This window comes from Rhea americana, unplaced genomic scaffold, assembly GCF_003343005.1.
Source record: "Rhea americana isolate MKP2758 unplaced genomic scaffold, rheAme1 scaffold_90, whole genome shotgun sequence".
Lineage (NCBI taxonomy): Eukaryota > Metazoa > Chordata > Aves > Rheiformes > Rheidae > Rhea > Rhea americana.
In genome coordinates, this window is record NW_028187089.1 from 408,832 (window position 1) to 433,611 (window position 24,780).

Sequence of the window (24,780 nt, forward strand, 5' to 3'; positions counted from 1 at the left end):
TTTGGCAGCTCAGGGGTGTTCTCCAGCCGCTGTCCAGACGCAGGACGTTTGCCAGGCGGATTCCGCTCCTCGCCGTTTAGGGAATTAGGTTGCGTTTAGCGGCCGTTACCAGCCCATGGCGACGTCCCTGCCCGTTACGCTCGTTACCTCGCTGCCGCCCGCGGGGCCGCGTCCTCGGCGTTTTGGGAGCTCCCGCGTGTCCTCAGAGCCGGCGGGTCCTGGGCCGCGTCGCTCAGCTCGGGCCCTGCCGCTGCTGCGCTGCTCCTCCCCGCCGCTGAGCTCGAGGCGACGCGGTTTCCTTGCCGTTTATCGTGCCCCTCTGATGAATAACTGTGCACCCAATAATAATAACAATAATGTTAATAAGAGCAAGCAATTCATGTAGCTGAAAGCAGTAGCTCATTGCTTCAAAGGTCAGGAGTAAGTTTTCTCCTCGTTTGCCGCGCCGCGCGGCTGAGCAGCCACGGTGTCAGGTTATTCTATCGTTTTTGGGAGCGCTGGACCTAGCCATGTGCTGGAGGTAGCCGTGCTTGCCTTACCGCCTCCCCGCGCCAGGCTCTTGCGGCAAATTCCTTGTTCTTCTTAAACGTGGCAAAACCAGCAGCTTTTGTCATCGGGGTATCATCTTTGCTGCTCGCCTGGGGAATAACGTGCGTATCCAAGGGAGGAGCTCAGCAAGCGCGGGCTGCCTTGCGGGACTGCCTTCGGAAGCCCAACGGGGGTTTCTCGGACCAAAGTTTCCAGCTTTGACTCTACCGGGCAGCTCAAACGCATCGAGTTCCTCAGCCGCCCTCTTTACTGCATTTTTGCAGTCAAATACGTTGCTTATTGCGGATAAAAATAACCACTTTGTCTTTCTAAAACTGTCCTGTCCCATTAAAACATAGGCATCAAGTACAAGATTGGCTTGGGTTTTAAAAGCGCTGAAGTAATGGGTTTTTGYGCGAGGCTTTTCCCTGGAGAAGGCTCCGGGAGCGCGGAGCCCATTTTAACTCCGCTCAGAGCGAGYGCTTCGCCTCCCGCGCTGGGTTTTCGCTCGCGCTCGCGTCTTTGAGGAATTCTGCTCTCTTCTTGCTTTTACTCGCGTCTATTTAAAACGCGTTTTAGGGAGTCTGCGGTGAGCGTGGCGGGTCGTTGCTGCGGCTCGTGCCGAACCTCCGCGGGACAGAGGTGCCGTTTTTGCCCGGTTCCCTCCCGTCCCAGGTGGTTACGTTGCAGCGGGGACGGGGGCAGCTTTCACGCCGAGCCCCGCGACTCTGGGCGCTTGCTCCGCGTTGGCGCGCGGAGTTGTCCGCCTCCGGCAGTTCAGCCGCTGACAACCGGAGTAACAGGGCTGCTGTACAGGAATTCAGACCGCAGGTTTTCCTGTTCTTAGCTGGACTGTTGCTAAGTTCCCCTGAAAGCTGTCTCTACCTCGGGCTCTTGTTCCCTGTGCCCACGTCCAGCGTGCCCGGGAGGGAGGCGATAATCCCGACTCTGTAAACAGGAGAGAGATTGTGTCGTGTGTGCCAGGTTTGCAAATTCTCAGCTTTCCTGCTTTTCTTCTTATTCCATTTGTCCCCTTTGCAATGTCTGCAACGAGGCGACTCTTTTATTATTTTTTTAAAAAAAAAAAAAACAGAAATAGCCGCCCGGCTGCTCCTGAACCTGCGAATGGATTTCTCGACCTCGAGCCATCCTAGGTGTAAATTAGATGTGAGAGGGGGCTTTGCGTGAATCCTCTTCCCTGGCAGCCAGAGTAGCTGGCTTTCTGCGGACAGCCCGGCAGCTGTTCAATTTTGCATTTTTCTTCCGTAGCRTGGATACGTACATATATATAGGTATATATTTATRTATATATTTTTAACGTTCACCAAAYGTGTTAGTAATTACTGTCGCGGACGAGCTGGTGCCGTTGTGCGCTTTTGGAAGCGCAGCCGTTGCACAGCACGAGGGGCAAAGACCCCCAAATTCAGAACAGTCGTGATTTACTGTGCAGCTTGGGCAAAGTGCATTTGTTGCCTTGGAAACAAATAGCAGCAGTGAACAACTAAATGAAATTTATGGAATCAACTTCAATAAATCTTGATGATAAATGTGCAAAAACATACACAATTTGATGAAGATCTACAGTATGCAGATGTGAGAGATGATAGTAAGTTATATAACTGCTTTGGATACATTCTGGGGCTGCCACAAACAGGTTCCTATAATACCTTTTTTTTGTTGTTGTTTCTGAGGAAGCTGTCTGTTTCTTTTCATAGATATGGCATTTAATTTTAATTTCCAGGTTATCTTTTAGCTTAATTGGCACGCTGGATGATTACAGTGCGTTGTTTTGTCTTTTGCAAATCCTGATTCATATCTAACTCAGGATAAAAATAAAATTGAGAACTGTGGCAATAGAAGAGAGCAAAATGCAGTGAGTGCCATGTCACACGCCTCCGAGTAGTGTGCAGAATACCACAGATTAATTAAAACATTTATATAGAGCTTTTCCCTCATTCCTTGTATGAATCTTTGTGTTTTATAGGGCAGGGACAAGCTAGAGATTTTATAGTTTCAGTGTTGCTCCGCTGCAGGTTTTGTGCCTYGTGGAAAGGTCTCTAAATTTACCCGTGCGTAGGGACTCACTTTTTTGGTTTTGTTTTGTTTTTTGGGCGCACACAAAAGAAATCGCAACCACTGATATTTTCCAAAATTGATATTTTTATTTCTGGTTTGACTGGCGGATCGATAAAGGTTTCAAAGTATCATTGGACTTGCCTAGAGACTATGTTGTAAACCTTTAACGCAGCCCTTAATGGAATTTGATGTTTTTCCATTTAGTTCCCTTACCTCTTCTCGATACGGGGTCTTATTTTCACATTCTCCACCAGGTCAGACAGTGCGGAGCATCTTTGTTTCTTCCTTTCCTGTGATATCGGGCCACAACTTTGTGTTTTGGAGGGGGGATGTTACCTTTTTTGAGTATTTTTTCGCATGGCATGAGGCAGGTCCTTTACGTTGCTGACTGTCTTCAGCTCTTCCGGTCCCCAAAATCAGTGCTTCACTGTGTCAGCTGTAATATTTTGTACGGATTTAGAAAATCCCTACGCACGCTGAGTGACTGGCCCGTAAATCATCCCAGTTCTGTGCTGGTATCAGAATTTGCCAAGAGGTTAACGAAAATCACGTCCGGATGATGGAAAACGCGCAACCAAGTGCGTGTACTGAGATAATTACAGCTCTTTTTAATTTGTTTTTACCGGGCGTTTTTATAATCTTGACTGGGATCAAAATTCAAGTTTCGCTTCGATCAAGACGTAGAAGGCTGTAAACCTGCAAGGCTGCTTTCCAAAAATTCCTTGCACATCTAACGATTCCTAAGCTGCGCTCTGATGTTTACAGAGTTCTGTAGCTATTCACATTAACATACAACTGTATAAGACAGATTGAACTCCATTAGGAGCTAAATTTAGTGACTCGCTAACTTCTTTTTGATATGTTTTTATAATTTCATTGTATTATGACACTTGGTTTTAAATTTGCATGAGTAAATGAGCCTCTCACTAAGTCAGGTAAGAAGATTTTTCACTTATCTACCACGAAATAAGGCATTAAAAAAAATAGTAAGAGCAGAAAGCAGTGTATCCTTGACATATTTAGCTTATTTTTTTTTCAACTGTGCTGACTGAACATTTCTAACTATTAATGATACAATAAGGCTATTTGTACTGCATTAACCAGACTAAATAATTTCACATTATGAAGAATTTTTATAATTAACTTAGCATTTTGTGTGGGAACAGGATTTTTGAGAAATACAAATTTACATTTAATTACATTCAGAATCTGAATTCTGTGATACAGTGAGGTAAAACTAGCTGGTTACAGTTCATCTCAAGCTGAGGAAGACGACCACGGGCACGTTTGCAAATAAAGCGTAACTTCAGCTGCCTCTCGCTGCTGGTGGGTCCGAGCCCATCCGGTCGTTCCGGATAGGCAGCGAACGTTCGTTAGGTGGCAACAAGGCTCGTTCGCTACTGGCCTGGGCTCTCGTTAGGCTCTTGAGCTGACGCGGAGGCCAAAGTCCCCCTATCTAATTACCCAGCTCYTTGGCTCTCCCGGTCTCTTTTGACGTCACCATTTTTAATCTGTTTGTGTTATTGATTTCTTTTTTTTTGGTGGGGGGAGGTGGTGGTGGTGTTTCATTAGTAGTGACAGCTGCTTTTAATTAAAATAAAAAAAAMCAGCAAAACAAAATCTAGCCTAAAACAAAAGGAGAATATTCTAATTTGGCACGGCATTACGAGGCAGAACGGCTCGTGGCGTGCAAGGCACATGAAAGGTCATCTTCCATTGCTACAGCCCTCTGCAATGGTGGAATTAAGTTCAAACTCGGGCTGGTTTTGAAGTCTTAAGTCTCTCTGGGGATTCCTTTCATAACATCTTCGAACTGGATAACACTACAGTAAATGAAATACACTGCACTGGATTAAAGGGTTATTTCCCCTGTGTGTCAAGCTGACATAGAATACTAAACCTCAGGTTGCTTCCGAGTTGTCTCTATCTGCTGATACCCTCCCTTCTTTGCATAGCAGCTCGTGGAGTTTTTGCATGGAAGTTGGGGATTATTTAGTCGGCTTCATTGCTTTGTGAATGTGGAACAATTTTATGCAGCAAGAAACCAAAATAAAGCAACTAAATGGCAAGAAATTTAATGGGCTTAAAAAATGTGAGAGAGCTGATGCAGGGAAGAGCAGAGCTGCTTCTTCACTTCTATTATGCTGCTCTATAATTTATACTGAAATACAAAATACAGATCTCTCTGCATTGCCACTCATATGTTTAGCAGCACAGAGCTTGCAATAACAACAGGGCATGATATATGCTCCCATGCTCTTATCTGACTGTACCAACAGTTAAAATTTGTTAAGGATCATTTGCAGTGTGTTTTGCTGTAGAACAAATGTTCATTTTGACTTTGAACTTGGTGCGCGCTGAGCTCGTGCAGATTGCGTTTAGCACCGGGTAACCAAATCGCTGCCATCTGCCCGGGGCCAGAGACCACCGTGGCTGCGCTCCAGAGCAAGCCCCTCCGTCGCCGCGGCGGGCAACAGGCGCGTGGCTCGAAATTTGGGCCGAGAAGCCGGCGTCGGCACCTCCCGCGCCATCCGCGATGTGCTGTAGCCTGTGTCACGTGGGGCAAGTGCCGGGGTAGCAGGTCAGGCCTGTCTAGCTTCTTCCTACTGTCTTTCTCTCTGCATATATTTACAGATAGGTGGTTCCAGGGCTTCCACAAAAAACCTTTGTAATTCAGTGCTGGTGCCTAATGTGGGAGTTGCAGGGTTAAAACTCCCAGGACGCTCTCTTACCGACCTTCCAAAAAGGCTGCGGAGGGCTGAAGATGGCAGCTGGATCGGACCCCGGGAAACGCCGCCGGAGTGGCGGGGCCGCAGCCGAGTCCCGGGAGCAGGCGTYGAAGCCGGGCTGGTTTTAGCTGGCGCCTTTTTGAGGGAGCTGGAGCAGGTACGGGCAGACCTGCGCGGCTCTCTCCCTCCGAGCCTCTTTCCCCGTGAGAAGAGCGAGGAGGTTGGGTGCCCCGTGCCGGCGGCCGCCACGCGCGCCCCCGCTTCACCCCRCAGGACTCGCAAGGGTTGTGTTTGCTCTCGGCAGCGGCGCTGTGCGCCTTCGTGGGCCCTGGATGTTGGCTTGCAGCTAACACTGTAGAAGGACTGTCTAAAATACTGCTTTCTAACAGATGTTTTTCTGCTTGTAGCTGATGTAAAAAAGTAAGTGGGGGGTTCTCTTTGAAGTCCTGTTTTATTACGCCGTTAAAACTGTAAATTTGAGTCCTGCAGGTTGTGACTTTGCAGTCTGAGCCATCTAGGACAGAGCTGCAGAAACCTTCTGCAACCTGGTGGAGGAACGAGACCACTTAACACCACAAGCTCCTCTGAAAATGTTGACCTAAACAATTTGAAAACTGACTGGTGCTGCTGGGAGGTGCTGGCTTGCCAGGCCAGAGTGCTTTGCTGCACCACGAGCAGGGCCTGGCGCATCCGCCCTTCACGAGGGAGGCGAGCAGCGCCGATTCACTGCCCCGCTCAGCATCTCCTCCGAGGGGATTTACTCTTTGGAAGTTTATTGTTTGGAGTGGGACAGGGACCACTGCCTCCTTTTCCGTGCAGTAGCGGACAGTCACCAGCTCGGGAACGGCTGTGTGTCTTCCTAGGGCCGTCCGAGATGTCCCGAAAGCAGGGATGGAATTAGCAGCGCCTTGGGGAGGGCTGCTAAGGAGAATAAGGCTCTGGGAGTGTTTTAGCTGAGTGTTTGGGTTCAGGTTCTTGTCTTTGGGGTCCTAAGATTCTTTTTATGAGTGTCACTTCTGCTGTGGGTTTGGATTCTCTCTTTTTTTTTTACTGTGAATTTCAGTGAACTGAGGCTTCTTATCATGAGCCAGCACCGTGCCCCTGTGGCCAAGAAGGCCAGTGGTGTCCTGGGTGCATTAGGCAGGGCAGTGCAGGTCCAGGGAGGTGATCCTACAGCTCTGCTCAGCCCTGGTGAGGCCTCATCTCGAGTACTGTGTCCAGTGCYGGGCTCCCCAGGAAAAGAAAGACATGGAGCTACTGGAGAGAGTCCAGCGTAGGGCTACGAGGATGATCGAGGATGATCAGAGGGCTGGGCTCTGAGGAAGGGCTGCGAGAGCTGGGCCTCTTCAGCCTGGGGAAGAGCAGACTGAGGGTGGATCTGATCAATGTGTGTAAGTATCTGAAGGGAGAGTAAAGAGAGGATGGGGCAGACGCTTCTYGGTCGTGCCCAGTAACAGGGCAAGAGGCAGTGGGCACCAACTCAAACACAGGAAGCTCCATCTGAACATGAGGAAAAACTTCTTTCCCGTGAGGGTGACAAAGCACGGGCAGAGAGGTTGTGGAGTCTCCTTCCTTGAAGAAGTTCAAAAGCCATCTGGACAGAATCTTGGGCAACRTGCTGTAGGTGATCCCGCTTGAGCAGGGGGTTAGATCAGGGSATCTCCAGAGGTGCCTTCCAACCCCAACCATTCTGCGATTCTCTCCTCCAAACTGGTCTTCCTGTAGGACCCCAGGTTTTGACCTATCGTATAAAGCAGCAGATATTTTAAAAGCTATATATATTTAAATACGCRTTTAGTCTTTGTGGAAAGCCTTCGTAGTCAGTCCAGCTGATGTCTTCGTCCTGTTGCCCCGTTAATTTGAAGCGCTGATCTGGCTTGCCTCAGTTAGCCGTTGGGCTGAGGCGCGGGAGCTGCCGTCTGCCCTCGGGCTCCATGGAAGTTGTGCGAGCGGGAGTAGCGTGTGCGGTTTTTGTTGGAATACTTCTGGAGGAGATAGCTGTTCAGGCATCAGGTTCAACTGTTTCCAAGTGTTATTCACATATAAACACCCACACACATTAAAAACATGTGGGAAATGATAGCTTTGGGTTGCTGCTGTCCGTGAGTAATTCAAGTTGACTGCGTTTTTAGATTTCCCTCTTATTGAGCAATTTGCAAGGAGGACCAAGGCAGCAAATGCGAACGTGCTGTTTTTCTTGGGTGTTTGGGGGTATTAGTACACCCTCGCCTTCCTTGCTGCTGCAAAGACGTTTTGCCTCATTCCAGGAGATCYGAAATCTCACTGGAAAAGCTAGGACATATTGAAAAAACACTCAGAGCTTTAGCACCTCCTCCAGATTATTTCTTCAAGTGTTTAAAAATGTATTTTATAAAACTAAAATAAATGTTAATGAGTCTACGCTGCTTACAGCTAACAATAGTGTTTCTATTCCTACTTAAATACAGCAGCGTAGCCGGGTGCTCAGCTGTGCAGGAGCTGCATTAAGGCCCCTGGGTTTGGATTTCGGACTCGATCCTTGCTGTCTTGAGCAGCGTTACTCACCTGTGCTTTGCTTTCCCCCTTCTGCTAAATAGCAATAGAAAGCTTCCTTGCTTTCCTAGGACACTTAGGATTTATTGTAGGCCACTGTTTAAGTGTTAAATACTGTGCTGCTTGCAGAAAGTGTTACTTAATATTATGTTTATACTTTTTTGGTGTTTGCATGTATTTTCATATACTACTCGCAATGACCTTTTCAAGGCAAATAATGGCAGTCCCTGACTCAGGCTCTTTACTAGCAGGCATAGCGCCTTCTAAGCAATTTTGTAAATATTCTTTTTTGGCTTCTTTCAGTGTTAAGGCTTGGGCTAATTGTGCTAGAGATGCATTTGTGTACAGAAGATTGGAGAGTGGTCATGAAAAAAACAGTAATGTGGAAGTTAGCTCCTCTTATCTTCATTCTTTTTTCAGTTATCTAGAATGAAATTATATTTTAAGGATCTCAAACTGTGCTGTAAAGTGAATGCTGGTTTTTGGAGGCAAGTGCAAAGGGAGGTAGCCCAAGGCACTTCACCTRATCAGTGGAGAGCCTTAAAGAGTGTACGGGGGAGCCGCGTGCGGAGTTGGTGGGAGAAGAGGTGCAAAAGGAAATAAGATGGCAGAAATGAAACCTTGGGATTACGCCAAGGGCACCAAGCCCTTTCCCGAGCTGCTGCGTGCCCCATTCCTGCATGAGGCCAAATTTGTGTTTTTGCATGGATACATGGGTCTGTGCATGTCAGGGGGACTTCCTAACAGAAATTCTGCAACTAAAGCAGATGGTAGGAGATTAATCTGTTTTTTGGGGAGGTATTTGCTGGTGCAATGACCAAATTGTGGAAATTGTTAATTCCTTCYTATGAGATGAATCCTTTCATTGCTACAGGATCTGGGTGATTTTTTGCATGGGATTTGTGGCTATCAGAGCGAACTGTGTCTGGATCTCTTTTCTGTTTGGCGAGAGCAGTGTGTGTGCATGTTGCTGAAGCAAAGGCCTACAGATAATTTTTATTTAGGGGGTGACAGGTTTGGATTTTGCCCTAAGCTGAAGGCCCAGCAGAGTGTATGTGAGTGTGTGTGTGCAAGTGTATATGTGGTTTCTGAAACTCTTAGCTCTTGCCCTGCTTGCTGGTCTGGCTGCTGCCTGCAAATACGTGATGGAAGCCTCTTTGCTGCTGTTGCTGCTAGTAGCGCCAATGCTGCTTCTTTTACTTGGGGTTTTTTTTCCTTGTTTTTAAAATTGCTCTTTTTTCCCCCCGTATCATTGACAGCTGCATTCTCCTTGACAGTTCTGATATTTGTATGTGTGCATAAAAACAGTAGGAAGCATTTATGTAGGTGTCACTAATTTAATTTAATCTGATACATATGTATAGAGAGGACTGTTCTGCGCTAAAGTGCTTCTCTTTATTTTACAGTCTCCATCGTCATCAAATACAACTCCTTTCATTCTCCTCTTCCATTCACCTACCGAAAGACCAAATCTGGAAATAGTAACCAAAAGAGAAGGCCACATCATACACAAAGCAGAGAAAGGTTGAAAGAATTTCAGGGTAAGTAATTTTTCCCSCTTATTCTAACTGGAAGCTTTGTGTGCAGGCTGAGGCTACGACAGCCAGTGCAAGGCCATGTAAAGAAGCAGCTTTTTAGGATATACACAGCTGCTGTATATGGGAAGTGAATAAATTGAGTGACTTGCTGAGCTGGTACTGGAAAAAGGCGTACAAGCATCTTCTGCARGTGACAAAGTGGCCCTGATAGCAGCACACTGGGACTTGCGGATGCTTCTACTGCTTGTTCTGGTCCTGCTTCAGTCAGTGCTCGTGGCTGCSTGGCAGCAGTCGCTCTGCACTGAAGCATGGCTATGGGCTTTAGGTTCCTTTGGCTGATGTGAAAGAGCTTTCCAGTTAAGAATGAGCTTGGAGTGGGGGTCTCCGGTTGCTGAAGCTCTATTCTGTCATTTCCTTGTTGTTTTTCCACTAAAGATATTACTTAGATATGGTAGTAAGGGCATAATGGCATGTTGGGGATGATCTGTTTGCATTGTGCAGAATATTTTGGCTTGCTGTTGCATCCTGAAATCTTCTTGGTTTCATAGATTTCAGTAGATTTTCCTAGAGAGCAACTTGAAAGTGTGCTAAGATTTTCAGAAGGCAAGCCAGGGTGGGGGATGGAGGAGCAACCAACCTGTASGGCAGAGCAAGGAGGGCCTCTCAGTGTTTCTCTTAAGTGACTTAAGGCTTTCTTTTTTTTCTCTCTCTTTTTGCTATGACAGTAGTGAGTAAGATTAAATAAGATACGAAACCAGCAGTAGTTGAATTCGGAGCCCTGATTGAACTACAGTTGCTGGGAAGCGTTAGTAATCTCAAATGTTAGGGAAGACATTTGCTCACTCTAGAACCATATCTGCGCCTGCATGTATTGTATTTCCACATGTTTTCTTCCATCGATGGACAGGATATGCATTTGCTTCATTTAAAAACTTAGCTTTAAACATCTGGGTTTTCTGTTTTATTGCTGCTTTTTTTCCTGCAATGTTTGTTCATGCAAAATTCATATCTGGGAAGGGCATCTTAAATCCCTGCTTCTGAGTCAAAAAGGGAAAGTATGGAAGTGAAAAGAGAGATTGTATCATTTAAGAAATATGATTCATGAATTAATCCTCGTCTGCTACACCATCTGTGGCATGTGTTTCAATACAAAAATCCTGTTTTTATATCTCTTTAAAAAGCTTTCTTCTCGCTGGCTGCCTGAGTTTTCTGTAATGCTAGCAGGGAATTAGCTTCTTTTTTTGGGAGCAGAGTGGGCCCGGGGAGAGAGCGATCATTCTCATTTGTACGCTGAGCAAGCAGCGGCAACACGTGTCGGGGCTGTAGGCAGCTGGGGAGACGGTCGAGCGCCACTGGGTGAAGTGGTGGACGCCTGTCTGCTGGGCGCTGACCTCCAGACAAAACCAGTGAGTGATTGCACTTGGAGGTACGCTTGGGTCTTCTGCAGATGTGCYGATGGTGCAAGTGACGGCGAGCAGCGCCTTGTAGGAGCAGCACGTAGGTGTCTGTGGGTGCAGGTATCTATATCGTTTGGGGCAGAAGTGAAAGGTAAGTAGGGGTCTTTAAAGGTGCACTGTCAGCACATTTTGTGCTTGGTGCTCTAGGAAGTAAAGGGCCGAGGCATTCCCCAGCCGCTGTTTCCTGGTGGATTTTTTTTATAATCTCTTTGTAGATACAGTGAGAAATGGGATTTGCCTGTCATTACCCTGAAGAGGAGCTGTAGTGCTGTGTGCGTGTGAAAGAGAGAGAGAGAGAGAGAGAGAGAGAGATGGGGAATGAAGGATTTGTTGGGGCAGGACTGGAGAAGTGTCTTCCTCTTCTAGTTCATCCTTTGGTTTGCTCTCCAGCTTTTTACAGGGAACTACATTCCCTTTAAACGCGTCCCTCAGGTTTCTGTGCCTTCCGCTTACGTATTACATCTTCCTTCCTTCCGGTGTCAGACGCGGGATGTCTGCGTGCCTCTTCTGCCCCGCCGCGTGCTTCGCGGGTGGCGTCCCCGGGCCGGGCAGCGTTTCGGCACGTGCCCGGGTGCCCTTCCCAGCTCGAGACGCTTTSCTGCCCGACGGCCTGGCGCTGCCCCATCAGCTTGCTCCTCCACGTCTCGCAGGCAGCCCGTAAAAGCTTCAGCGTTTTCCGTCTTTGCTCTCCAGCCAGATCGGCGCTGGCTGCTGGAAAACCCGAGGCGCCCGAGGAGATCTCGGGGAAGCCGGAGGCGTGCTCCCCCGCCGGCGCCCGCCGCGGCGGGCACGCGCYGCCACGTGGCCCCGGCCTCGCCTTGCCGGCGTCACTAATGTACTGTAACTGCAGCTCCGGTGAGATACCAGGCACCGATAACGCTGATAGATGGAGGTTATCCAGGAACTCAGTACCGATGGTGAAATATTGCGGGTTTATTGCCTTTCCATTCATTTTGTTTTCACGCCTTTCTGCCTCCCTGACTCATTGCCGTTCGGCCTCAGCTTGCAATTTCTATTTGCTGCAGTAACACCCACTGGACAAGACAAGAGCACTTGCAAAGCACTGATGCTTGCAGCTGCTTTTGGAGGATTTTATTTATTTATTTATTTATTTTAAGGCAGTATCTGAAGTCAGGGTAGGGACGGAAAGGCAAACCTTCGCGATGCCTTTTGCCAGCGTAGGAAGCAGGAATAAAGTACTGAAACGAGCCAGAAGGAGCAGCAACGCGCGCTGTGCYGTGCCCTGAAGGCTGTCGGGCCCGGGGTGATGCGGGTTCTTGTGCCGAGAAACCCCGTTGTGATCCCGACAGCCAAACCGGCTCTGTCGGCAACCCCCCCCGGCTGACGCTGGTCACGGCGGCAGAGCCGAGGGTGGGAAATGGCCTTTCGCGTGCCCGGGTGCCAGGACAGCTTAGGTTCTTGCACGGTCGCTAAGGAACGTTTCTCCTTTCCCCTCTGGTTTCTCAGACCACGTTGTGCCTGCTGGTGAGGGAACCCTTGGACCTGTAGRCCCTTTTCTGCTGGGAAGAGTGGAATAAACTCCCAGTGCTCCTGTAAATGGTGCAGTGCTACGAGAGAATAATGCGAGCAGCGGTCAAGCAAACACCTAACTCAAATTGGAATTAAAGACTGATTTGCGTATTTCTGAATGGAAAATGCCTGCCGGAAAGCAGGCCAAAAGGAACAGCCAACTTTCTCTGTACCTCTCTGTCCTTCAAAAGCACGCGTGCACCCCCCTCGCTTTCACAGGTTTCCCTAGTCACTCCAGCTGACTGGCTTTATACCTTCGTAATAGTTTGTAGCTACCTTAAAAATTGTTCTGCAATCGTTTTGGTGATTTTTGATCCAAGTTTTTGTATTTGTGTCCTCACTTGTCTGCCGTGCAGCTTAGGAAACGCGGCTTGCTTTGGTGTGTTCTGAGCACCCTGCAGACCGCYAGCCCCGGCGAGGTGCGGGCCCTGCCTCCCTGGTCCTGCAGACCTGCAGAGCACGGGAACGCGCCACCTTGACTCTGTATTATTAGTGTTTTGCTGAAAAACTTTCAAGTCCCCACAGGAGGTCTGCTGGTGGAAAATTAACAAATGGTAAAACTCACTAATTCTGACAGAAATGGGAAAACAGCAGTTCGAACATTTTGATAAACATATTTCATTAGCAATTTCTCTCTCTTTTTTTTTTTTTTACTTTTGATTCCAAGTTCCGATTAAAATTCAACAGCTTTAGAAAGAMAAAAAATGCTTATGCGCCGAAAGGCTCGGTTTGGGGCCTCGTTTTCACAGCAGCGGATGCGAGAAGCGGGGGGCCCCGAGCACACGCCGGTGGAATACCCCTCTGGCTTATGCTCTGCCGCTTTCGGAAGTCTCCCCGGCTTAGCAAGGGCCTTCGATCGTTAGGTTGCAGGCGGCTCCTTCCTCCCAAACAGTCTGGTGCAGATGGGAGGGGTGACAAGCCGCGCTTGCAGTGTCAGCGCACAGAGGCAGCGGACACGTGACGAGAGCCGATTCCTGCAGGAGGATAATGAAAAGACGGGAAGCATCGATTCATGATCTATTTGCTAGGACCCCAGCGAAACAGCTGTTTGTTTCTCATAAACAATTATGCCAAGACGGAAATTGGCTTGTGTCTGTACATACTTTTTTGGATGGGGAAAATTAAGCAGTAATAGCTGGAAAAATAATATGGGCTATGAGATAATAGATGCCTAAGGGATAAAATTAAACAGTACTTTACAATGAAGGAAGAGGTTTTGGCAATAAATAGTTTGCATTTGACTTCTTTTTGTGTGCCAAAGGACTGATATTGTTTTGAAGAGGTTATCCTGCGCTGTATTTTCCAAATAGACGTAGGGATATTATGAAGGTCTGTTTTCCTCCAGAGGAGGATGGTGCCAAGGATGGGGCGCAGCTCAAACCGTCTGCCTTCGTTCTGTGAAAACCCAGCGCTTAATTTGGCTTCGGCTTTTTCCGATCGCTGCCGACGCCACCGCCCTGGCCCCTGAGAGCCGTCCCCGCGGGGTCCTCCTCGCCCGTCTGCCTGCGACGGAGCTACGTCCTCATGCCTCTCCTCCGTGGCAGTGCCGGCAGGAGCTCGCCGCGGTGCCGCGTTCGTTCTCTGCCTGGCCGTGTCCTTCGGTGGCGCAGAGCTCGGCCGGGACGGTGGCAGTGGGCTGCCAGCGCRGTGCGGTGAGCACGCGATCCAGCGCCTGCGATCCTGCCAACGCTTGGTGGACGCGGCTGAAGCAGTTGTCTGGTGCAGGACCTGGACCCGTGGCCTTCGTTTGGCAAATGCTGTCAGGCATCCTTCATGCGGAGAGAGGTTTAAAAGAAGACAGGACGATATACAAAGTAAACTGGTAAGAGGTGTGGTTGCAAATACCATGGGGTGCCCAAGAAGCTGCCGGAGCCGGAGGCGCTCTCGGGAGTGGGAGATGGTATGTTTGGCAGCCCGAGGTGGTCTGAGGAGTTCACAATCTGYGTGTGTGCTGGAGTTTGCTGCTTGACTGGCTTTGCTCTGTTCTCAGAAGCCCCTAACCATTAATTAAATGCCAATCAGATTCATATTTGTGCTGCCGTTCCTCCACTAAGTCCTTTTTCTTAAGTATCCTCTGAATACTTGCTKAGGATACTGTGCGGTAGCTTGAAGATGCCGTTTTCTCCATTTTGGTTGGCTTGCACCACCATCTGCTTTGGCTTGTGCATGCAGGACGTGCAGAGTGAGGCCGGACGAAGTCCTTGCGCTGCCTCCTGATGCCAGCCTTTCCCAACTACGGCTGCAAGCGCTAGATGTCCTTGAGAGTGCAGGGCTTGGTCCTGACCTTGTGTCCCAAATCACTTGGAGTGCGTGGATGTGACTGCTGCAGAACTCGGCAGAGCCTCCTCTTTGCCRTGTGATTGAAAAGGACCCACAGGCCTTAATTCCACGTTTAGAAAGACGACTTTGAACCAGAAGCCTGAGTTCGGTTGTCCCAGAGCTGAGGGACAGTTAAATGCAGTTGTAGATCTGAAGTCTCTGGCTATCAGCGTTTATTTTCRCAAATCTCGGGGAAGTCTTCGCTTCACCTCCTCCCCACCAGRTGAGAGAATTTTCCTAAGTAAATAAGGGGCTCGCAAGAGAGTCCCAAGGTGCAAAGTGTCTGCAGTTCCCATTAACTTAAGTGGGACTCAGGGGTGCTCAGCACCTTTGCAGATGAGGCCAAACTGTCTTGTGTATTGAAAATGAAATCATTAAGTAGCTGTTGCATTAAGACTCTGTTTTTATTCATGGAGTGTAATGTGATTCATTTGCCCTTTTGCTCTCATGTTGAGAAGGCAGTCATCTCATATGCATCGCTGACTGCTGGCTGCGGGGAGAGTTTTATTTTTTATTTTTTGCGAGGGAGCAGACATTTTCATCAAGCGCAGAGTAGCCATGCGGTTGCCAGACTGGTCCGTCCTCTCCAGGAGATAGGGAACATGGTGGTCTCCACGGAGAGCAGCAGGCCGTTGCCTGATATGCTCCTGCAGCCCTGTTTGTAGAAGTGGCTAGGTCGSGTCACCCCTCTGTCTCTGAGCCTCAGGACACGGATCCTGGCTCTTGGTGTGGCACCTTGCAGCCTGGTGCGTCGCAGAGGAGCTGCGAGAGCCCCGGTTCTGCGGGGCTGAGCCTGCGCACGGCYGAGGGTCCGAGCCGGAGGTGTGAGGGATGTGCGGGGGCTGGTGGTGCTCTGGGGCCAACAGGATCCTATGTTGTCCCAGGGACAGCAGGCCCCCCCCGGGCCTCGTAGAGGTCCAGCTGTTCACAAGGGAGCTAAAGGTACTGCAGCTCCCTCCATGCCTTGGTTACCGATGTGGCGCGGCGTCTGGCTGGTACCTGGTGGGGCTCAGGACGGGTCCTGTTGCTCCTGCTGAAGCAAGTCCAGCAGCGATGGGTGAAGGACACTGCGGGTCCTTGCTGCTGCAGGTCACTGTTTGCAGTTAGGTGAGAAGCTAACTGCAGCCAAGGGAAATCATCCTTCCTTGGATTTAAAAGCACACCAGTAGGAGGAAAGAGTCTAAAATGCAGAAGAACAGAAAAAAGCCATTTTTTTAAATGTTAGCATGGGGAGCATTAACTAAGTCACTAGTTCCAAAAAGATGATAATGAGTAAGCTAGTTTGAGTCACTGCTTTTCTTTCTGGACAGGGTCAGAGTTGTTTAGCTCTGTATGTTGGATTTTAGCCTGAAAAACAAGAAGTAGAAAATTCCTCTTCAGCCCCAACAATAGTGGTCTGTGCTTTTTAAGCAGAAAGAGCTGAATTCTGTCTCAGTGCTGCTGTCAAACTCCAAATGGCCATGATGCACAGCATAGTGACAGCCTTGAAGTCCTTAGGTGACCCTGGATTTCTAACACTACTTYTTCCCTCAGGATCATAACATGTGTCGAAATCAGTAAAGCATATTTTAGGAGTAAAAGGCGGGGTGGGAGATACTTCAGTGTGTTTCTTTTCTGTCTTCTTCTTCTTTTTGGGGGGGGGGAGGGGGTCAAAAATACAAGCTTTGCAGACAAAATCCATGCTAGGAAGGACCGTCTAACCAGAGCCCAGCTCATYGACAGTAACCAAGGTCTGAGGTCCAGACAGGAGAGAAGGCTGTTCTGCAGGAGGGCATGAGCTGGGCGCTTAATTTGGTGATTTTCCTACACTGTCGATGGGGAGGCATAAGAAGACTGGATCAGTGAATAAAGATAAGGAAGAAGTGTTTTCAGAAGAGCTCGAGGCTGGGAGCTGTTTGAGGAGGGGAATTTTTTTGCGTCTAACGATTTGGGCAGAAAAAAGCGGGAAGGCTGCTTGCGAACAGGGAGGTAGTAATGCGGACCTTCGCTGCTCTTTGTTTTCGACCAAGAAATGCACAAATCACTGCTGATAGTGCTGAGTGGTTTCCTGCTGTTTTGTGACTTGATTTGGATCTGCTGTCGTTCCTAGCCTGGTTCCTGACTTAGCGTTGTGCTAGCACAACAAAGCGAGCAAATCTCGCCTTGCGCAGTCCTAAGTGTTTCGCGAGCCTGCCCAAAAGGAGGACGGTGTCATGGACACCTTTACCTTGCCTCGTGCATTAGATCCTAAACGCATTTGGGATAGATTAATGCATTTCAGAGCATTCTAGAAAGGTCAAAAGCAGAAAAAGGGATCTAATAGCAGTATAGCAGCCAGCTGGTTGTATTGGGTTTCGTTTTACTGCCAGAGTAACATTATGAGCCATAGTGTTGTAACTATGCCCACTGAACGCCATTTCCCCCCTTTTTTGTCAAAAGGCAAGTCCATAAGTAGATTTTTTCTTGCTTGAGAATTTCTCCAAGGCACTAATACGCTTTTTGGAGGGGCTGGTCCTTGTGCCCAAAGATGTAAGGTGTATAATTTACAAGGCAATGTGCAAATGCCAAATTGTTAGGCAGAACTGCTGCTGATTTAGAAGGCAGTTAATGCTATAAATGTGCCAAGTGCCAGTAGAGTGTTTCTACAGATGGAATAACTGGAAATATTGGAGAGATTCCAAAGGTTTAATCAAATTCAACCACTTTTTTTTTTTTTTTACTGCAGAATTCTCTAAGGGATGAGCATTGAAATAGTAGATTATTCCATTGCTTTTAGTACCATGGGGGAGATTTCAYAGATGAGCATGAAACAGTACTTTCAGACGAACCCAGAGGTGGGCACACAGATGAGGGCAACTGCAACATTGCAATGGAAACCTGTGTTGGGCGGGAATGTCATCTTTAGCTATCATGGCTACAGGGACCCGGGCAGCTGACGGAGGGATTTTTTGGTGGGGCAGGACAAAGGGAGCAGGGGAAGGGTTTGTTCAGGTGGCAAACAGCAGTGTAACAGGTCCCGTGTTGTGATTCTGTTGTGCCTGGGCAGATTTTGGTGGGATTCTGGGCACAACTGTCCTTTTTATGGCTCACTGTGCGAGGCTGGGGCATATGTTTCTGCACAGATGCACACCTTCCTCTAGTCTTGTTGACAGTCTTTTCTAGGGCTTCTTATTTAGCTAGACCATATGTGCCTGGGCATGGAGACGGTGTGATGTGGAAAGAGCATCGCTTCATCCTTGCACTGGAAGCACCAGCAGGAGCAATTTCAGAGCAAATTTTGTCTGCAAGGAGATCCAGAGCTCTTGAGCTTAGATTATGTTCATGATGATCAAATATGATTTTTTATTTTTGGCTTGTTCAACAACCCAGGTCCAGTAAGCCATTTCTCTTTGTTCTATCACAAAATTAGCTCTCCCTGTAGGTGCCTTCAACCTTAGAGCAAAGCATGGAGAAAGGCCTTTAGGGAGAGGGGAGACATTGCAACATGTCTCCAGGTAAAGCCTTGCTGTTTTAAGAGGAGATACAGGGCCAAACTGTGGCAGGAACTGGAGATCACTCCATGGAGTTTCTGATGTAATTTGTATGGGAAATGGGGCCTTGCTCCTTTTTGGCACCYGGGTGATCCAGGGATTGTGTATAGGAGTGAGGTGGCAGGGCTGTGAAGGACCTAGCTTACTCTGGGCCTCAGAGTGATTCTGTGGCAGCACTGAAGCTTTTATCTCACTGGGATTTTTTCATGTAATCTTCCTTCAATGACGATTTTTTTTTGCTTGCTTTTTTTTTTTTTTTTTTCGCAAGGGGCCTGATCGGCTCTATTAATTGTCATTTATTTAGTTTTGTAGGGGAAGAAGTGTTTCCTGCCTTTCCTGCTTTCCTGGAGTGTTTGCTATTGATTCTSCCTGTTCTTCACCACTCTGGAGTCRGGGACTGTCTCCCTCCTAGGCATTGCTGTACTCTGCCTACTTTGTGCGCAGACCCCCATGTCGTTCTATGCAGTATTTCTCACCGAATAAATTGCTACAAAGCTATTAGCCTCAATGCCACAGTCTGCTGCTCCTGCTTTTCTGCACCCACCTCCACCCTGTGATTGATCCAGCCCTGCTGTCTGTTTTCTTCAGTCAGGAATGCCTAGTGCCACTGCACATAAATTGCTTTAAAAATTGAATTGTTTAAAAACATTTTATAAACATTCCCTCCCCTTTTTGATGCTGTCTGTCATGCCGGTCAGAGCTGGGGGCTTTGAGATAATTTTACCTGGCCAGAGGAAGGGGGAAGATTTTCAATTTGTGATTTTAATTAAAGTCAATGTGAGAAATGAAAAACTAAGTGATCATGTGGTCTCTGCTAAAGCTGTTGTCCATGGTTCTGCATCCTAGATTGTGTATCGGACTCAAATGACGAGCTCCTGGGCCTCAGCTTCTCGTAGACTCTTGGCTCTTACGGGACTTGGGTTTCCTCTTTGCTCTCTGCGCAGCTGAGCGCGTGCTGCCAGCTCCTCGCGGTTGCAAGCCTTGGACACTGTGCTAACGTGCCTGCGTAGCGCTCGCTGGCGGTTGCGTGTCCCCAGCAGTTTGTCTCAGGAGGCATCAGGATGATTGTTTTTCTGTTGATGTGGCTGTGGTTTAACTAGAGGCACTTCAGAGAGGGAGCCTATTTTGGTCTTTTTGGAGGTATGGGGCAAGAGTGGGGTGTTTAACTGTTGTACTGTCCCAGTGGGTAGTGGCAGGTCAGCAGCAGTGTGAGGTTCCTGAAGTCCAGGATTTCAGAGCGCGTCCATACCTACATCCATAGAATCATAGAATCGGTAAGGTTGGAAGGGGCCTCTGGAGATCATCTAGTCCAACCCCTGCTCAAGCAGGGTCACCTACAGCATGTCAGACAGGGTTGCATCCAGGCGGGTCTTGAGTATCTCCAGAGAAGGAGACTCCACAGCCTCTCTGGGCAACCTGTGCCAGTGCTCCGTCACTCTCGCAGTGAAGAAATTCCTCCTCACGTAATCCATGTTTACATAGACATCTGCAGTTTGTCTTCTGCAGGAGTGTGAAAAGAACCCTTGTATGTGGGCCTCCTTCCCTGCTGAAGGAAAGAAGAAAACAGAAGATGATGAGCAAAACCAGATACTTTTGCAGGGAGTTTTAAGTGTCACCCTGAAAAAGACGTGGTTGTACAAAAGGTGGTACAGTATTGCCAACAGTTGGTGATGTTCCTTTGTTTCTCTTTCTTTTTTTTTCCCTAAAATCCTCTTCACACCAAATACTGATATAAGAGCCCTTTTGAAGTGACATTTATCTTGAGTGCTGCTGTATCAGGATTCATCGATCTTGTCATAATACCGTCCACACCTAATTGAAACTCTAAGAGTTGAAGAGTGGCACGTACACGCTGTTCCTGCAGGCCTGTTCTTTGATGCTGCCGAGAGACTGACTCTGGGATAACACTCAGTTTGATCTTACTTGGCAAGATGACCCATCTCAGAACCTCCACGCCAAGATATGACACAGTTGGACATCGTGATTTGTCTCTTGGAGATGCTAAGGGCCCAGCTAGGCAAATAGGTGGGGGTTGTCCTTCATTCTCTGACATCCTTTTAGCCAGTTTGCAAATCCTTGTGGAAATTTGCCTGATTTCAGTTTTCTTTTGGGGTTTTCATTTTTAAATGGTTTTTTTTTTCACTTCTGCAGCACACTGCAGTTGTTATACTGCAGAGCCCTGCGAGCTCTTCCTTCCYGTCCTTGCCTGATGTTCCCTGCATCCTGCAGTATCTGTCTATCTTCCCATTTTTCCTTTTCCATTAGAGCATTTCCTGGTAAATACCCTGATTGACTCTGTCCGACGTTTACRTGTGTGTTCCAGGGTTACGCTCAAATTCATTTGAACAGGTTCATGCAGGAATATCTTCCATGCCTTCAGATCCTTCTTAAACTCTTCTTTAATATCTTGCCTGCAAGAAAGATGGTATGAAAAGGGAATAAACCCACTTACAGAGCTGTGTTGAAGTCTTCCTGAGTAAGTTTGTGACTTCACCCTTGTAACCTTTCTGTCCAGTCCAGCCTCCTGCCTYGGTGTCTGTTGATGGGAAGCACAATGACACTGCATCAGATGGAATTTAGATTATATCATCCTGGCAGTTATACGTGGGCGTTTTTATCCTTAGTAATATTTTGGGGCACTTAATAGCAGTGATAATGATATGAATTTACTATGGTTAATGGGTCCTGTAGTGACAACCCTGAAGCCTACCCAGAGAACCCACCAACTGATGCAAATTTACTTTAAATTTTTTATTCTAGCAGGACAACCTTCAAGAGGAAAGTACAGTTTCAGTCTCTGCTTAGGTACYGTCATTTCTGTTGTACTATCAAGTTATCATGCAAGCCCACCATCAAAATAAGATTATGAACCAAAGTCTCCTAATTTGGGGGGAGTGTCCTGGAGAACAGGGCTTTGTGAGAGAATCTCCATCAAGTTTTCCTGTTAGAACTTGTTCACTTTTTACTGAATGCTTCAATAATCTTTGATCCAGAGAGAAACAGTGATTTTCCACATGACTGAAGGACATCCTCCTGGAAGGAGGAATACTTGTTGTTTTCCTCCATTTTTGCTTTTGCCAAGTGCAGCAGCTCCACCATACCCTCTTCCTTTGGTGCTTAAAGCATCGGTCTGAAGAAGACATGGGCTGAAATCCCTTGGTTCAGAAGATGGTGGTCAGCCTGGCGCACCTTGTGCTGCTGCAACAGCTCTGTGCGCTGAGCTGTTGCTTGAAGGAGTCCATGACCATCACCATGACGCTGCAGGAACTGTGTTGCAAGTCTRGTCCTCCAGTTACCTAATGAGGTCTTGCAAATGAAGTGTTATCTTTAGACTGAAAAGAAATAGAGGGTTGTGGGGAGTGTTTCAGTGAGAAAACGCAGGAGAAGAAAAATCTCTTCCAGCTTCTACTGATTTTTACTTTTTTTTTTTTTAGTTCAATAGTTCAGCTGTTGCCATAGCTATTTGCCCTGCTTTGTGCCCCCCACAGGTCATGGGATGCCTTTGGACTGAGCACCCCACCTCTGAGCCACTTCCACTCATCGCTCTTCTCCTTCTCTTTGCACACGGTGTGGTGTTGGTCCTGTGGCTCTTGGCCAGATGAAGATTTTAGTGTTCAGGAAATCAGGAAGCTTGGCTGTCCTTGGTCTAATTAGTTCGTTAAGCACAGGGAAGCTCAGATCACAGTTCAAATGACTGTAATTTGAGGAGCTTGAGACAATGTGAGAGGATTAAGTAGTAAAATGGTGTCTGTTACTTTGGCCAAAAAAATAACTGTTCAGTTTGACTCGAATATTTAATTCTCAGAATTTAAGGGTTAGATATTAATATGGGTTTGGAAGAGGGTTCGTCACGTGTACGAATGTGCTTGCAGTTCCTCCACGTGCTGAGATCAATGACTTGAACTGAAGCATGGCTCTTGGAAGTTCTGCTCTCAGTGAAGAGGTGACTGGGTAAGATTTAGTCGTGTGCTRTTGTAGGAGGTCCTCTTGAATGATCTGGTGGTCTTTTCTGGTCTTAAATCCCATGGACAGCTRTATTTTGGAGGTGACTTTCTTTAAGATGGAATCACAAGTACTTGGCTTCTCTTACCCGGCCTCATACCTTCGTGCTTGCTAAGAGGGATCAATCTGCGCAGGCGTCTTTCTGCCGGGGAGCGGGGAGGCTTGGGGAGAGCTCCCCAAGTGAGCTCGTTAGACAGGCAAAGAGGCAACGCCCGGGGGGGGTCAAAATAACAAAATCTGAAGTGATACTGTTCACTTCTCCCCCTCGCAATGACAGCTGTGGCAATCTAGGTRTTTTAGAGAATAGTTTGAAATGACTGCGGTCTTTTACCTACGCTCAGTTCGGTTCAGCCCTTTCGAGAAAGCCCTGACATTTACTTGCTTTTAGTGGTTTTTTATAGGGAAGGGCTAAGGAAAAGAAATTGCTTTATCAGCTAAGGATACGTAAGCAGAGTATATTTGGGTTTTTTCTTTTTGATGTTGTGTACCTGCATCCATTCCATTGTGGAAAAACAATTCAAACTGCCACATTTTAAGGGATTTTGTAGTAAACGAGAACAAGCATTACTGAAAATTTTAAAGGGAACTTGGTCAAAATAATAGTGACAGTTTTAGTCAAAATATGAGAGTTTAGGGACTTCCAGGAGTGTTTTTAGTTAGCTTAAATTTGTTGAGTTTGGTAGTAACAAAAGACAGTTCATGGCTGATTTCCGAGTTAGCTGAAACTGCAAAGCAACATGAGGMGCATGTGACGCCGCCTATTTAAAAGTAAAGTTTTCTTGCTAGTTCTTTTTTATTTTTATTTTTCCAGCAAAAGAACCTGGGTTTGAGCATAGCATAGTTAATTGATCTAAAGTGCCTGATTTTGAGGGCTTTCTAATAAAATGAACCTGAGGCACACAGCATTTTGACATGAAGAGCGGAGAGGCCTCCGTGGGGCAGCGGAGCSTGGGTGGTGGCAGGGCTGACGTTAGGTGGACGCCGGAGTTGTTTCCTCCTCGCAGGGCTATCTCGTGTCAGCCCGGTCGCAGGTGCATCGTTAGGAGAATGAAACACGTCCTGCCGCTCAGTGCAGCCGGGGGATCGATCCATCGCATGCATGTTTGCCGTTGCACTGATTTCCACAAACTCGGTGGACTTGGCAGGGTGTTACATTAGCAGATCGCGCTGGAACCGGGTCCTTCACGTGCGAGCCAGCTCTTGGACTGCAGGAGACACCGAATCACGTTCTTTCTGCCCTAAACGGTCATATTGCACCGAGGTACGCGCCTGGGTAGTACCAGAGGTCTCTCATCAGCCTTTTCCTTAAGGATGAAGTGGTTCCTATACAGACGCTTTTACTTTTTGGAAATCTTTGGCTGAAAACATGCTGTAAAGAGTGAAGGGACACAAAAGCACGATGACACCGACTCCAAAGCTTTTTGAAGACCAGGTGGAGTCACGTTCATTGCTTTTTCATTTTGACCCATTTCTTCAGGTCTGCTCTGTGTCCCCACCAGCCCAGGAACTGCAGCCCCAYGCTTGCTCGGTCCTTGTCTTCTGTCAAGGCACAGAACCAGCAGAAGACGCACTGGTTTCCTGGCGTTCCCTTCCTTTCTTTTATATTTGCTCCTTTGCTTGGAGGCCTACTGTAGACAAGGGGTTAAAAGCATCCTTGTGGCTCTTCCAGTTACCCCATCAGGACTGTTTAAAAATTAGCTTTTCCCCACTTAGAGCACTATAATTAGGATACCGGAGTTGTGGGGAATGATTTCACAAAGTGACTTGGTGTACTCGCCCATGCACCCCGGGGAGCCAGGCAATTATGCATACATAATTCTACTCTTTGAATATTTTCTCTTTCTCTGCATAATTTCTCTCTATTCATCTTTCCAGTGTCCTTCTGAGATAAACTTAGACGTCTCAGCTTTCAGCATTTAAAAAAAAGATCCTGAGACTGCCTGCTCACTATTTGCATTTAAACCAGCAGCCGCTCTCGGGATGGGGGCGAGGGAAGGGGAGGGCCGAGGGCTGGGAAGGCCCTTAAATGACATAGCGCTGCCTTTGCGAYGGGCAAACGTTCGGAAAGAGAAGAGTGTTTCGTTCTTGAGCTGCAAACCCGCTTGTCGTTTCGCCTTCGCTCAGGCAGGTGCTTGGTGAAGGTTTCCCTGGTCCCTGTAGACGTGGTCTTAAATTCTGTGCTTTCAGGTCCAAAGCAGAGGCCTCGAGCTCTCGGTCTGCAGAAAGGTCCCTGCACCGTCCCTGCAGTTTTTGGTTTCCTGCCACTCTCCTCAGGCCAAAAACACGACGTGGCACTCGGTCCCCCACCCGCTGTCAGTGTTTTAGCTGTAAGCTGGTAGAGCTGCCGCCCTTTGCGTTGGGAGGCATCAGTCTCTACCGCGCACACGGGTGTCCCCGGCTTCCCCAGCAGTCGGCATAACGAGCCTCGTCTTAAACGAGGACCGAAACGGGAGTTGCCCGTTCGGGGGCCTGGGCTGGGGCAAGCCCCCGAGCCGAGCCGAGCCGAGCCGAGCCGAGGGGTGCCGGCCGGGCAGGGCCTGTGCCGCGCCGGCGGGCGCTC

General features: G+C 48.0%; 1 protein-coding gene across 1 annotated transcript in view; it reads left to right on the forward strand.

The window, feature by feature from the left end:
• Positions 1-9,275: 9,275 nt before the first annotated feature.
• NEXMIF (neurite extension and migration factor) overlaps positions 9,276-24,780 on the forward strand; it is a 47,072-nt gene continuing 31,567 nt past the window's right edge. Inside the window, exon 1 of the mRNA XM_085324385.1 lies at positions 9,276-9,406. The gene's annotated coding sequence lies outside the window, so the exon portion shown is untranslated. The remainder of the gene's footprint in view (positions 9,407-24,780) is intronic.